The 16,243-nt window shown below is 34.0% G+C and overlaps 1 long non-coding RNA gene across 1 annotated transcript in view; it reads left to right on the top strand.

Annotated features, from left to right (window-relative positions):
* Positions 1-16,243, top strand: part of LOC118203648 (uncharacterized) — a 266,369-nt gene that overhangs the window by 190,745 nt on the left and 59,381 nt on the right. The gene's annotated exons all lie outside the window — the stretch shown is intronic.

The following is a 16,243-nucleotide window of genomic DNA, read 5'->3' as shown; positions in this document are numbered from 1 at the left end:
ACCACGTAGATAGATCTAAACGCTTCCGGCCTGTCATACAAAAATTGTTTGGCAATAAATTTCTTTGTAGACATGTAGCTGCAATTCTAAATGAATAAACTTGAAAGTTTCATCAGAGCAATGATTCTCAACTTTCTGCACCCCTTTCACTATTGCCAGAAGATTCCAAAATTAAAAAATGCATGTACACTACGGAAAAAAAAAGGGAGGGACAGTTCTATTTCCCTCTCTTTTCTATGGACAATTCTAGGCTGATTGACGAAATTCAAATTGCGTTTTTCATGTCTCAAAAGCGTGACTTAGGATATGTATTAGATTTATATATAGCATTAGTCTAACATAGGTATTTTGGCACAAAATGGGACTTTTTTTGAAATAGCATACATTGTTTTTCCATATTTCGATTCTGAGGTTCGAATTATGCCTAAGTCAGAAGTCAAACAACAAAAATCAGCGTTATATTTACCAAATTTTCACAGGACTAGTTTCGATGGCTTTACCGAACCACCATCTTCAGCTGCAAAACCGCAAATGAACCAGATAGGAAATAATGATTAGATAAGATAAGAAAGCCTGGACAAGAATAAGCAAGTGGCGCCATCTGTTGGTGAAACCAGAACTAAAACATAATTTCTTTAAAGGCCGAAGGCAAATTTGGATTGGAATTAGGATCGTTAACTAGAACAGAAAGATTTTTATGAATGTGAAATGCCTCTAGAAAATCCAGTTCTCCAATGGAAGATGTTTTTTGAATAATTGTGGCAGCAGAAAAACTGAAAGTGTGGTTTTTCGGACCAACAATGTTGAGCAACAGAAGACTTCTGTGTTTCCTTTTTTCTAACATATGCCTCATGTTCCTTGACGCGAAATTTTAAGGCTCTCTTAGTTTGGCCAATGTAAATTAAACCACACTGGCAAGGAATCCTATAAATACCCCAGGAATTCATATCCGGAATGGGGTCCTTGAGTATGGAACTCGGAATTTTATTGATGGGAGAATAAACAACTCGAAAGTTAAATTTCTGCAAAATATGTGCGACTTTATAGCTAATTGATGGAAAGAAGGGAATGACAACAGAATTTTTATAATCTCCTAAAACAAGAGTGTGCCTTTTAGTGTGTTGAGATGAGAATTTTTTAACTGCTTGATTAATAATGTTGGGTGGAAAGCCCCTGTCAATAGCTATTGCTTTTAAATAATTTAGTTCTTCATCAAGGGCTAGTTTGGAGGAGCAAACTTGAAGAGCACGGAAAACATAGGAATAAAGCTATAAAGTTGCACATATTTTTCAGAAATTTAACTTTCGAGTTGTTTATTCTCCCATCAATAAAATTCCGAGTTCCATACTCAAGGACCCCATTCCGGATATGAATTCCTGGGGTATTTATAGGATTCCTTGCCAGTGTGGTTTAATTTACATTGGCCAAACTAAGAGAGCCTTAAAATTTCGCGTCAAGGAACATGAGGCATATGTTAGAAAAAAGGAAACACGGAAGTCTTCTGTTGCTCAACATTGTTGGTCCGAAAACCACACTTTCAGCTTTTCTGCTGCCACAATTATTCAAAAAACATCTTCCATTGGAGAACTGGATTTTCTAGAGGCATTTCACATTCATAAAAATCTTTCTGTTCTAGTTAACGATCCTAATTCCAATCCAAATTTGCCTTCGGCCTTTAAAGAAATTATGTTTTAGTTCTGGTTTCACCAACAGATGGCGCCACTTGCTTATTCTTGTCCAGGCTTTCTTATCTTATCTAATCATTATTTCCTATCTGGTTCCTTTGCGGTTTTGCAGCTGAAGATGGTGGTTCGGTAAAGCCATCGAAACTAGTCCTGTGAAAATTTGGTAAATATAACGCTGATTTTTGTTGTTTGACTTCTGAATTAGTGTTTGTTCGGCGTGTTATTGTGTCTTAATTATGCCTAAGTATTAAATTTTGTAAAATTTGGTGCAAAATTTACGAAGAAATTCACAAATTTCTCAGTTTGAGACAAGAATAATTCAGTTGGCGAACTTCTTAATATAAGTAACTCATTTTCCTTTCCCTTCCATTGTGAAGGACCAGGAAAAAAGTCACTTCGTTCCTATCTTTTTACATTGTGCATGAGCTGATAAAAAAAGTGACATCGTTCTCCTTTCGAATAATTTTAACAAGTGCCTAAGCCACATTTGATGTTATTATCGCTTTCAACAATGACGCCCAATTTCAAAACGCGCCAATATATAAATTCACGTATATCTTCTGAAATTTTGAATGAAAAATTTTAATTTTTTGCAGATATGCTTAGAGATACATCTTCTTTAAGATGATGGTAAAACTTTTACAGATTATAATTTAAAAAATGTTTTCGAAAAATTTGTAAAAATTATATAAAAAAACAAATTTTAAAAATAAATTATAAAAAAATATAAATAAAAATCTGAAAGGATTCGGATTTTAAATTATATCCAAAGGGGCGTTTTTTTAACTTTTTGTGTGTTACCTTTATTTATTAAATATAATGCTCTTTGCACTTAAACTATAAAATTCAGTTCAACAGCAATGTCGCAAAATAATTTTAAAAATGAGCATAGCTTTAGAATTTCTGATACACAGTTCTGCGCACTGGAGATAATAGGGTTTTTTTTTCTCCCCAGTGTAGTCATCGCTCGCTTTTAAATCGTTGAGTTTGTTAATCATAAATTCCTTAAAGTTTTACAAAGTATGAAATCGATAATAAAACAAATTCCAAATTTTAAATTGGAGCTTTCAGATGCCCATATTCGCAGTAGAATTACGTCATTCAGACTTGGATGGCTCTAGGTACCTTTGTTTTATCACAATGCGAGAAACATACATACATTTCGAAATGTGAAAGGAAGAATAAAATAAGTTTAATAGAAAAAAGAGATATTAGTAAATATATTCCAAACTCAATTAACGTGGAGGAGCTAATTTTTGAAAAACTGCTCGTGCGATTTTTACAAAGCTTGGCAATTCGGCATAATTTGAGTCGTAGAGTAGAAATATGGGAAAAAAATTGGCATGTCATTTCAGAAAAATCCGATTTTGTGTCAAAATACCTATATTAGAACAATGTTATATATAAATCTAATACGTATCCTAAGTCGCGCTTTCGAGGCATGAAAAACGCACGCTGAATTTCGTCAATCGGCCCAGTAGAACGGGAGATATAGAACAGTACCCCCTTCCCCCCTTTTTTTGCGCAGTGTACACTTATTTAAATTTATATACCTTTTTAACGGCACAGCAGAATCAGTCAGGCTGACCGTATCCCCCCCTAGAGAAATTTCCCCATTGGTTGAGAAACCCTGCATTAGAGAAATCGTATGTATGCCTTTTTGACTGTTTGCTAAGTGAAGGAATGTGCCAGTTTATTCTACGATCTTCAAAACTAAGTGTCGTTCTATGATTAAATTTTTTATTAGAAGATTTTAATTCCAAAGAAATAAAACAATGCTTGGATTATATGTATAATGATTCGTATCTTTCATATTCTACAGTGACGTCAGAAAATATTACTCATGTCCAAGATGAAATATTGAGTGATAGGAGATTGCAGCATGTTTTAGTCTATCTAAAAATACTCTTTTATCTCATTTGATTATTCCAATTTGATGAATGCATAAAATGATTTTATGTATTGTGTGTACAATGACCAAATACATAAAAAAGATTGTATGTGTCCTATGTGTAATGATGAATACAAAAAAGTAAAATTTTAATCTGTAATGAATTTAAGGAATTTGTTTAAACTAACTAGACTTCAGTTGAATAGATTTGAATCAAAGGAAGAAGATACTTAATCAAAGAAAAAAAGATACACACCTTTTTAGAATATTAATAACAATAAATCCAGTAAATCCAAACTAAACAGTTTATTTCAGCTTAGGTTTTTGATTCATACATACTAGCCTTCATAGCACAGAAAACAACTGAATTCCAGAATAGCAATTTGGTTCCCCGCATCAAAGGAAAAACAAAATGACAAAAATTCCAAAACTTAAAAATAAAAAGAGTAGTTAAACATTATAATTCCAATAAAATAAATTCTAGTTAGTATGTATGAAAAAAAATTAAAAACTAATACAACAGAATAATTTTAGAAATAATAAAAAGCACTTTAAGAAAATAGAATAATGTCCAGAGCTGCCATCTAGTCACAGAATTTGAAGTTAGAAACTTCAGTCTTAAAATCAAACATCAGGGTATTTTGATTTCTTTCAGCATTTCCAGAATGCAGTAAGTCAATGCAATTCGAAAACAGCAACTTAAATCTTTAAGTTCCAGTTGCCGCTGTTGCCACATCTAGCTTGCTAAATATGCAAGCTGTATTCCGGCTATCGTAGGTGCTTCAAGGAGCGATGCAAGAACACAAATGCTTGGGGGGAAGGAGTGGGTCCAGAGAACAGGATAAAAGTTGGAGAGGGCGTGACTCCTTTGTTACGTGAGGGATGTGAAAAAACACATTTACAGAATTATACAGTACATAAAATATAAAATACACATTTTTCTCAGAAAATAGACCACTATTTACATAATATTTACATGTCATGCTAAAATAGCAGAAAGGCCTACAAAAAGTAGGAAAAAGATTTAGAAGGCTTGAGTTTGAACAATATGGAGTTGTAATAACAATTTTAAATCCTATGTAGGGAAATTTTGGTTTTCATTTAACATAAAAGCTGTGAAAGGGCAAAAGTGTCGATCTTCTTGCAGAATTTCATAGCTGAAGTGATTTAATTGATTCATGTTACAATCTTGTGCGTTCTGATAGAATTGCTTATTAATTTTGTGTAAGTACTTCGCTAGGGTCATCATGAAGACACTTATTCCTCACAAAAAAATGGGCATCTGTGATTATACGCAGACAGACAGAAACAAGTGCAGGAGGCACCAAAACGTCGCCGGAATCTGTTCTACCCAACGTGTAATTTATTCAGTTCCTGGTGAGTGATTGTCGTCTAGACCGGTGAAGCGTAGGACATTATTGACCTAATAACATAAAAATAAATGAGTATCTTCTTCTTATCCAAATCTAGTGAAGAGTATTTTCCAACGATGGGATAAAGACATATAATGATTTTTAAAGCCCTGTAGGTTTACGAACTACAACCACCCTTTTATAGCTCAGATTTAGCTACTCAAGTGATTAATTTCTGTTCTCCAAACTAAAATTTGGATTTTTGTGAGGAATGATGTAATGAAGATGATGGTGTGGATTACATCGAGGTAAATTCTGTTGAAAAAGAAGCTATTAAAATTTTCTCCATTTCTTTTACAACTATATGAGGCTATAAATTTTCAGATCTAGCTACATAACTAGAGGAAGTTCTACACTAAGTGGAATAAATTTACTAAAGACATTGATTAGATTTAGATACAATACTATATTGACGGAGCAATCACCATACATCTAGCTACATATCTAATCGTACAGTACCCACCTCATTTGGAATAAAAATATATGCAGATTTCGTCATCGATTCAATGATGTTCTACAAGTCAATTCGCAATGTTTAGAATGGACATCCTTAATTTCCTCTTTATTATATTAACTTATCTAATAGTTAATATAATAACGAAAGCTATGAGTAATGAAATATCTCGCGATGAGTGCTGTTATCATGCTTGTTACAATCTTCTTCCCTGGACATCTATCCTCGTTTGCCTCACTAGCTCCTATGCTGCCGGCCACTCAGTCACATGGAGGGGACAATGTTAGCTATACTCCCTCTGAACCTCATTTATTTCCTCGTATTATGCACAAAATTCTTCAGAACATCTCTACAGTCTGAAATGTCTTACGCAACTTCAAACTAGTGCTAAAACACTTGCATTTGATCATTATATTTTGATATGCAGTCTGTTGTGCATCGTGGAAGTTCATGAATAAGACAGTGATTTTGAATTTTTAAACATGTTTGTTCTTAAAGTATTTGCATGCAAAATTTTAAAGGAATCGAGAAAAGCTACCCGGATATGCTTACTTGGGGGGTTATAGCGCATAATCGAAATAATAAGCTTGTCATCGTTTTTACTGAAATGGAATTCTCTTTTGAGAAAAAAAGGCTTAATAATAGTTGGACTATTAATAATAATCTGGCTGCAGTCATTCGAGAATAATGTCCTGCTGAAAGCTATCATAAGTTATCACAGCTAACACATATTATTTTATATTGTCAATCGAAAGCTGTCACATTGAAACCTCTACTGCTTTAACACCCAACAACAACAACAACAACAACAAAAAAAAAAAAAAAAAAAAAAAAAAAAAATTGAAGAAGTAATTTATGTAAAAGGAATTGAAATTAAATTATAATCAACATAAGAGGATTTTTTTTTTGGTTGGTTTATTAGATTACGGCAAAGCACTCGAGGGCTATCGAGCCTTAAGGGAGGGATGCTTTCGTGGAGGACTTTTAAGGGAAACTGGCTCATATACCCGTTACACATGACGAAAACACCCATGCAGCCAGCCCGTTCGCGGGATCCGAACCTCGGACTGAACTACTAGTGTTCAGCGACGTTACCGCTCGTCCGCTAGTGGGCCAATCAACACAAGAGAAAATTCATATTGTATATATGAAAGAACTATTGATATAAAAACCATCAAGAAGAAGAATTTTCTCCAGCTGTGCCATTTCCTGTGACAGCTTTCATTATCTTCCATCTTTCTTGGAGAAAATTTTTCGTTTTGACTTTTTTATATCAATAGCTCTTCCATATATATTGCACAATGTGAATTTTTCCTTTTGTTGATTATAATTTAATTTCAATCATTTTACATAAATTCAAATTACTTTCTTATAAGCTTTTTTGTTAAGTATTAACCTGGTAAAGGTTTCATGATTTGAAAATCATTAATCAATTAATAATCAAATTAATAATTGTTGATTATAATTTAATTTCAATCATTTTACATAAATTCAAATTACTTTCTTATAAGCTTTTTTGTTAAGTATTAACCTGGTAAAGGTTTCATGATTTGAAAATCATCAGTTTACCAATTAAGGTAATATTCATAGGCGAATTATAACTCTGCAGTTGTTTCTGTCAGCTTATTAAACTTCCCGAATGCTGATGTGTCTGTCACCTGACAAAAGATCTGGAATAATTAATCACTTAACCATCCTATACTTTCGAAACGATTAGGACAATGTTCTCACTCGACAAGGATTAGTTTGTCTTTTAGCATTTTACCTGTATGATAAGCATTATATTTCGGTGGAAAGTTATTGGAAACTTTTGACATGAGCAGTGAGAAATTTTAGCGCTTGCCCTCGTCGATATTTACTCGTGATGCTTTTACGCAGTTAGAAGTAATAAATAATATATAAGTACCCGTGCGAAAGAACTTAAAAATATTTTGATTGACATATATTGAGTCATTTTCTAAATATAGACGCATAATATTACGAAGAAATCATATCTGTCCACAAAATATTAACATAATTATTAATTAATTACAAATTATATTTCTTTCTACTTCTAGCAAATCCAGAAAACAGCCAGTTTTATGGCTTTATTGAAATGTTTGTATTATTTCAGTAAGACAAGACCTCTTTATATTCCTACGTATTATTTTTAAAATATTTTTAATTTTTTGAAGATTGTAATATCTACTTGTTTAGTTTGTAGAGACATTAGGATTTTTTTTGGAAGCAGGCAAGGAGAAAAATATGCAACGCCTTTCGCCGGGAATCGAACCGTGGACCTCTGGAATACGCGCCCAGTGTGAAGACCACCACATCACAAAGGCATGCCAAGAAATACCTAAATTTTAGTTGTGATAGCTGAAGTATGTGCAAGAACCAGGCAGAAGGGTTAAAAGAATCCTTTATTAAATCTCTTTAAAATTTACAGGTCGTCTACTTCACGCTAACAAACTACGCCTCACTCGGGCGATGACTTAACTCACAAGAACTAAACTAAAACTTCAAGGAGGGCTCAGATAATCTTGCTACCTAAAATCGCGTTGAAGTCTAGCGACAGAAAAGTAACAGCTGTTTAGGCCACTTTAACCGACAATAAATGCAGAATCTGCAGCTTACCCTACAAAGGTACAGCGCTTGCACTTACACTCTCTAACTTTCCCTTCTAAAGCTCAGTATTTAAACCTTTTCCCCTCAAGGTTGAATTTACATTCCTTCACTCGCGCTACCAAATTTAAATATTCTGTCATTGACAGTTAGGGGAATGAAGCCTTACAGGAAAGCGTAAACTTAAATTTAACTGGTTATTCAAAATAAATATAAATCCCTACAAGATAATTGTATTTAATAAAAAAAGAAGTTTGTTTTATTCATTTTGCTGTAATGATTGCGGACAAGTTCCCTAACGCAGCTATTGATTACTTAAAAATCTGATTATTTGAAATTGCTTAGAATTATTTTTTAGCTAATTTTGAACTTAAAAATAAATTGCCTTTGTAGTGAAATTAGTCTAATTAATCAAAATTAATAAGAGAGTCCAAAAAATTTGAAATTCTCGAAAATGAATAAAAATAAAACAGAAGGCTCTTATATGTCAGCTTAAGTGCCCTTATTTGTATGCGTATTAATCTTAATATATTTATTTTTCGAACTTTGAGTATGTTAAAAATAATTCTTTTTCTAAGAATGTAAAAAGGAATTTTAGAAAAATTGAACTTGTTTGACTGCTGGTATTAAAGTTCTAATTGGTTAGCAGCTGATTACGGTTGAATTGTTTTTTTCTTCTGTGGCGTTCTCGCCGCTGAAACTATTCGAAATTTAATGGTCGAACAATTAATGGTATAAATTCCTTCAGTAATTGTGTCATTTAATTATTTCACAGCCCGTAATTTAAACTAATCCGCTTAAAATGCAGATTTACAAACATTAAGTTTTGCTTTTGCTTCTTCGGAAAAGAATTAATTTAAGTAGTTCCTGATTACGAAGTTTTCTTTTTTTATTATAATTTCTTTTGGTCTTTTTGAATACATCATAAATTTCGTTTAAAAATTATTTCTCTTTGATTTTTATTTTTCTTTTAAACCTTAAAATTTACTTTAACGCAATTTTTCCCCACCTAAGAAATGATTTTACTTGTCTTGAAAATTTTTATACTGCCTTTCAGTTTTTTCAAGTCTCAAGAAAGCTGCTTAGCTAGCAAATATCCATCCCTATGAAATAAAACAAAAAATATTTCTAAAAAAGAACGTCTTAAGAATTTTTAATTTCAAAATTTTGAGAGAGAATTTAAAAGATATAAGCAGATTTTTGCAGAGTATGAAATTCCAGCTTCTTAAGATTTTCGCTTAACAAACCTAATTCCATGGTACCGAAAAACATTATTGTAATTTTATGAAACTGTTATATTTAGTAAGTTTTAAAACATATGTCTCTGGAGCTATCTAAACCCAATCTTTTAAACACCCACTAAAACAAACCGCCTACTTACGGCTGGTCTTCGACCATGTTCGGTAACCATTAATATAGAGTTACACTGGCTAGAAATATCGAAAACTAAATTGCACAGCTATATTATCGAGTACTAAGGAAATAGTAATCGCACGATTTTTAGCTAACCATGCCTGTATCTTATTTCCAGACTTTTTTTAGGTATTTTCGAATCATTTTTCCAGCAACTCTTAGCGATTTCGTTTATCTAATATCTTTTACAAATATTAGAAAAGGCGTAGAGAAGAAAACATTCTCGGACATGACGCACTAAGCTGATCAAAGTTTGCCTTTAACCCTTTTCGGTAGACTACCTTTTATAGTCGGAGTTTTGATAAAAAAAATAAAATAAAATAAAATAAAATAAATAAAATTATTATTATTATTATTATTTTTTTTTTTTAAGTAGGCAGTCTAATTAGGCCTAGAGGAGTACACAAGTGAAAGTTTGTGAAGATAGCACTTATCGTTTTAATTCTGTGGGTGTGCCCATAGTGGCACACTGATTGAATAGAGCTTCGAAAAGAGTGCTGAAACGAGCATTGTTGTCAATGAACTGACCGATGAGATGCGGAGAAACAAAGAACATAGACTCTCAGTTGTCCTAGATTATCGGTGAGCCCGGTCTGGGCACATCTAGGGTTCGCCGTTTGATTTTAGGCAATATTTCAAGGTAAAAACTTAAAACTAATATAGAGTAAAGAGATTAGCATATAGCCAAAAAAATAACATAGAAATTTCTTTTTAAACAATTCCTTTTATACCCTAAAAAAATGTCTGGAAGTTTTCTTTGAAAAATGAGGGTCTTAAAAAACTAAACATGGCTAAACTATATGGACTGGTTTGTGTTGAGCTGCCATCTACTATAAATAAAGAAGGTTCAGAGTAACCTATAGTAACTTATAAATCCTTTTTCATTCAATTTTTCTGTGCGTACAGAAGAAAATTTTTATGTGTGTCCAGACCGGACACACTGTGCCGCAAAGGGTTAAAGAATGTTAAGTATTGCCATATTTTATAATATTTTTGTAATATTCTGAATTCGCCAATTTAAATCATTTGGGATTTAAACTGATGTACTTGTAAAAATCGTCACTTGTAAAAATTGTTATTGACTAGAGACGCAAAAGTGATTTTTTTAGTCCAATGCCCCGAAGGACTCTTAATTTTATTTTGGCATTTTGCATCGATTGACGATAAGGGTTGTTTTCCTTTACAAATTGTTGCCATGCCATGTATTATGTTTTAAGAAATTACATAATGACGAATCTGCGTAAATGTATGCATGTTTCTCGCCCTGTGATAAAACAACGGTACCTAGAGCCATCGAATTTTCAATAACGTAATCCTCCTGCGAAATTTGAAATTTGGAATTTGTTTTATTACTGATTTCATATTTTGTAAAACTTTAACGAATTTTAGATTAACAAACTCAAATATTTCAAAGAGAAAAATGGTAACATTTTACAGAAAAAACCCTTTTATCTCCAGCGCGCGAGATCGTGTATCGGAAATTCTAAAGATGGGCTCATTTTAAAATTATTTTGGGATATTGCTCTTGAACTGAATTTTATGGTTTAAGTGAGAAGAACATAATATTTAATAAATAAAGGTAACACACAAAATGTTAAAAAAATACTCCTTTGGACGTAATTTAAAATCTGAAACCTTTCAGATTTGTTTTATTAGTTATTATTATTATTATTATTATTATTATTATTATGGTATGTTAATTCACAAAAAAATTATATGAACTGTTAACACATAAAAACACTCAATACTTGAAAACGGTAGAAAAAATCAAAATGTTTAATTTAGTTGCTCTTTGTTTTGAAGCTGAGGATGGCAACGATTTTTAAAGCAATTTAAAACTGAAGGTCCAGTTTTAAGGCTTTTGTTTTGGAAAACACCTAAGAATTTATTTTTATATATTTAAAGTTGTGAATTTCAAGATTCCTATAATATAGTCAATAGGACATTATTTGATTTTATTTTACTAAGACTTTTCCGTCACGACGAAACAGAGTGTGTTTCGTTTGAAAGCTTAATTTCGTTTATAGTTTAAGTTTAGCTTAATTATTAATACGGCAAAGTATACTGGGGTTATCTGCCTGAAAGAAGGGATACTTTCGTGAAAGATTTCTAAGGGAAACTGATTCGTATATACGTTACGCATGGAAAAATCCACGAAAACGTCCCCAGCCCGTTCGCCTGGAATCGAACCCAGGTCTGAACTACCAGTGTTCAGTGATTCTACCGGTCGGCCGCTGGTGGGCCCTCTTCATTTGAAAGCATGAGATTAATTAAAATTCCTAAGAATGTTACTGTTTGTGGGACACGAAAAGAAGCTGAAAAATGAAAGGGGCACTTTCTCGACTTTTTCTTTATTTTTCTGTTCGGCAATGTAAAATTGATGATATAAAGTTGTATGTTCTGGCTTAGACTGCTGAGAGAATTGCGTACATTGATTTGCGTATTTTCATTGCCGACTGACTCAGCCAAGGCTTCGGAAAGACACAAGGAAGCAATGATTGAAGAATTTTGTTATAAGTTTCATACTGATGATCAGCAATGCAACAATTTGCGATATCTTTAAAGGCTTGCGATTTGCAAACCCTTAAAGATATCGCTCTCTACTTTGCAGATGTTAGGCATGTCCTTAAAACTAAGCTACCAAGAGAACATTTGGATTTTCCTGTTACTGAAACCGCTGGTTTCAATGCAGATGAAGACCGATCCATGCCAAAGATTATGATGCGCTCTTTAAATGCGAAACAACTTTTTGCATTTCAAAAAAGGGTGGATGCATCGAACAGTTTTACACTTCAAGTAAAATCTTTTGTTTTTCTTCATGGAGCGAGGAGGGAATAGCAAAACGTATCTGCCTTCAACACTGCTTATGATTTCGGAGGAAAGATAGATTTAGTACTACCATTTGCATCAACTGAATTGCAGCAAACCTATTAATTAACAGAGGAGAATACCATTCATTATTTAAGCTAACTGTTCTGGTTGCCGAAACTTCAGTATCGCGAATGGAAGTGAAAATAGAAAAGGCTAAAATATCCGGAAAGCAAATATGTTGATTATTGACGAATGTACAGCAAAAACGTATTAAACACTGTTGACAAATTGTTGAAAGTTACAGGCAAAACACTCTAGGAGCATTTATCTGAAGGAAGGGATGCCTTCATTGCGGACTTTCGAAGGGAAACTGGCTCATACACTTACACATGGGGAAAACCACGAAAGTGTCCATGCAGCCAGCCCTTCCGCCGGGATTCAATCCACGGATCGAACTACCGGTATTCAGCAACTCCGCTAATGGGCCCAAATTGTTAACCCTCTGCAGCACGGTGTGCCCGACCTGTGCACAACTAAAAATTTCCTTCTGTACGCACAGAAAAATTGAATGAAAAGGGATTTATAGGTTACTGTAGGTTACTCTGAACCTTCTTTATTTATAGTAGATGGCAGCTCAACATAAACCACTCCATATATTTTAGCCATGTTTAGTTTTTTATGACCCTCATTTTTCAAAGAAATCTACCGGATTTATTTTAGGGTATAAAAGGAATTGTTTGAAAAGAAATTTCTATGTTACTTTTTTAGCTGTATGCTAATCTCCTTATATTAGTTTTAAACTTGTACCTTGAAATTTTGCCTAAAATCGAAAGGTGAACCCCAGGTGTGCCCAGACCGGGGTCACTGATAAGCCAGAACAACTGAGAGTCTGTATTCTTTGTTTCTCCGCATCTCATCGGTCAGTTCATTGACAACAGAAAGGTGGGTCCATATCTGTGTTTCATTTCTTGTTTTTCTCTTTCTTCCTTTCTCTCTCTCTCTTTTTGGGGGGGGGGATGGGACGTTTGGTTATCAACTAACAAATTGTTGGGGTGATTTTCTGTAGGTCAACGGCAATTTTGTCAGTTAGCTGTTTGGTTTTTCACTAGAGCAGTTCTCTTTTTCTCTTTCGCTTTCGTTCAAAGTTTCGCTAGCTGTTTAATAGTTTTGAGTTGTAGACATTTATTTAATTTCATTTTATAGTTTATAATTTCTAATTTTAAATATAATATTAGTTTATTTTTTTTCAGATTTTTAACTATTTTCCAAACGGATCGGAGAGCGCTGACCATTTCTGAACTATACGAATTGCTTTCAGATAGTGAACCTGATACGGATCCCGGTACATGTGCAAAACATGCAATATTGGGTTGTGCTTTTTGAAAGGTGGTCTCACTTTCTTCAAAAAGAAAAACATAGACTAAAGTGTAAATATGAAATGTAAATAATGTAAATATCACATACCCAAGTTACTTTTTCTTCCCATTCATACGCAGGTAATCATCATATAATCAAAAAAGAGCTTTTCAGGGGGGGGCTGTAGAGTAGCAGGTCTCCCAGTGGCACACCCTGGGTAATGCTAAATATGTTACGGTATTCAGAAGCTAGTGTTTTTTAATCATAGGCAAAATCTCTTACTCTTTTAAGCGCTTCCCAGCAATGCTCGTTTCAGCACTGTTTTCGAAGCTCTATTCAATCAGTGTGCCACTTTGGGCACACCCACAGAATTAAAACGATAAGTGCTATCTTAACAAAATTTTACTTGTGTACTCCTCTAGGCCTAATTAGACTGCCCACATTTTTTTATTCGAAATTCCAACTTTAAAAGGTAGCGTGCCGGAAAGGGTTAAAGGAAATTATGCCAATTGATGTTCCTTTCTGTGGAAAGACAGTTTATTAGTTTTATTATTTCCCGGAATTGCCTCACTATAGTTTCCCATGTAAGCGAACAGCCATAATACATTCCGGCCTTAAACATTCCGAAGGCTTGCCCCATTATGAAAACCTAAGTTTGACTACCAACTTAAGACGCTTCGATAAAAATTTTTAACAAGTGCTGCTTAAATTTGGAAACGGAACAGTGAGAAGAAACAACTGCTGATTGGGACCGGATATGATTGAAATAATACTGGATTTCATATGCAAAAACGATTTAGTCACTGAAACCTTTGCCATTCCCTGTCTTAGGAACTTTGATGTTGACAGGATAAATAATGAAGTGGTTAATATTCTTTGAGAAGAAGGTCTCCTTTACTTGAGCACTAACGAAATTTTGACAGAAGGTGATACGGGGAGCGTTTGAACTTTCCATTAGAGTATTTGTAAATTATCAACCCATGTGGCCTTCCTTATCAGAAATTAGGTTTAAAAATTCAGAGTACGGTCGTACTCCTAAAAAACCTCAACACAAAACACGGTCGTGTAATGGAACGATGCTGGTTTTATAAAGGGCATGCAAAAAAAAAAAAAAAAAAAAAAAAAAAAAAAAAAAACATTTTACACTTTGAAGCGTTTAAGAGTTTGGGCGAATGGCAAATTGTTCCGATTTCAAGAATTGACCTCATTAGCTCGGATATGGATTGCCATTGAAGTTGGAAAGGAGACAATTTCCTTTCAAGCCTGTTCCGTTTGGTTCAATTAACAGTATGTGGTAACTCTTAAGCTAGGTCTGAGTGCCCCTTCTTCGTAATCTACTACTCTCAAGCCTGCGTTTTGTCCCGCTGACTTCTACCTGTACTTGTCAAGCCTGAAACTGCAATGACCTTAAATAAATCACAGGGGGGAAAACTTGAAAATATTGAAAAATGTCATCAGAACGTTTTTGAGGCACTGACAACTTTATGTAGCATTTTTCAGAGTTCATGGATCCTCTGATGTTAAAGTACTAAACATTTCTCTTCAAAGCAAACTGTTGTTTAGACGCAATTATACATTTTTCTGGAAACATTATTTACAGCCAAGTTTTTTATTAACCATTTCACCGTTTCTTCCCAAGACAGACTGGTCGATATGCTACAAGGACTATTCTGCTTATTATAAGTTATTATATTATTTATATATTATGTTTTCATGCTATGTTTGTCACATATCTTGTTAGCCTGGGATAGGTTTGGGGCCCAAGAACTCGTGTTTCGTGACCTGCAGCCACCTAAAGCGCCTTTCAGATTGGGGTTTATCTGAGCTAATGGAGTCAGTTCCGTCTGTCGACTAGCTCCGCTATACCTGCAGTTCAGATTTTACAACTCGCTGCCCTATGGAGAAAAACTCGTTTTCGAGATGAGTCGACTATGTCACATGGCTCCGTTAGCTCGGATAAACCCCAGTTTGAACGGCCCTTAAGAAGTCGATATGAAAAGTATCTTGAGGCAACAGTACCGACACACACTCGTCGGGGTTAAATATGTCCTAGATCGTTACCCTAAAAAGACACTTGTCGATTCGAGTTTTCCTAACCCTCAGAAGGGATTGAAAATGAAAAGGGGGCAGCGATGCCTTAACTGGTCACGCTCTCTACAGAGTGGAATTTTATGAGAATCACACAAAAGAGAGTTCATATAAAAAGAAGGGAATGGGAATGTACGTCCGGCCCCTTTCAGATGGCATTGCTGAGTGGAAGCTACTACTTGGCTATGTATGAGAGACATTTTGCGACTATGACAAAAATATTCTCTGCGCTTGCTCTGTAAGTCCTCGCCAAAGAACTGGTTTTCATGTTAAGTCAACCAGTTATCCAGGAAACTCAAGATTCGCAGAAACTGTCTTTAGAGTAGCTGTTAGATCTGATTGCGGTTTTAAGCAGTATGGTACATAATAAGCTACCATTGAATCCTCAATATAAAGTATAATTACACTTTATGAGTTGCATTATGTGTAGTTCAAATAATAAATAATAAATTATTAGTAAACATCACGTAAAACTATGGTTATGTTGTAATGCATGGACATGGTATATCAGGCATTAATGATAATTGCA

The sequence above is a fragment of the Stegodyphus dumicola genome, chromosome 3 (assembly GCF_044657685.1).
Source record: "Stegodyphus dumicola isolate Sdum_Otavi_A_Nest chromosome 3, ASM4465768v1".
NCBI lineage: Eukaryota > Metazoa > Arthropoda > Arachnida > Araneae > Eresidae > Stegodyphus > Stegodyphus dumicola.
Note: the sequence above shows the minus strand (reverse complement) of the source record. Positions and strands in the feature narration are given on the sequence as shown.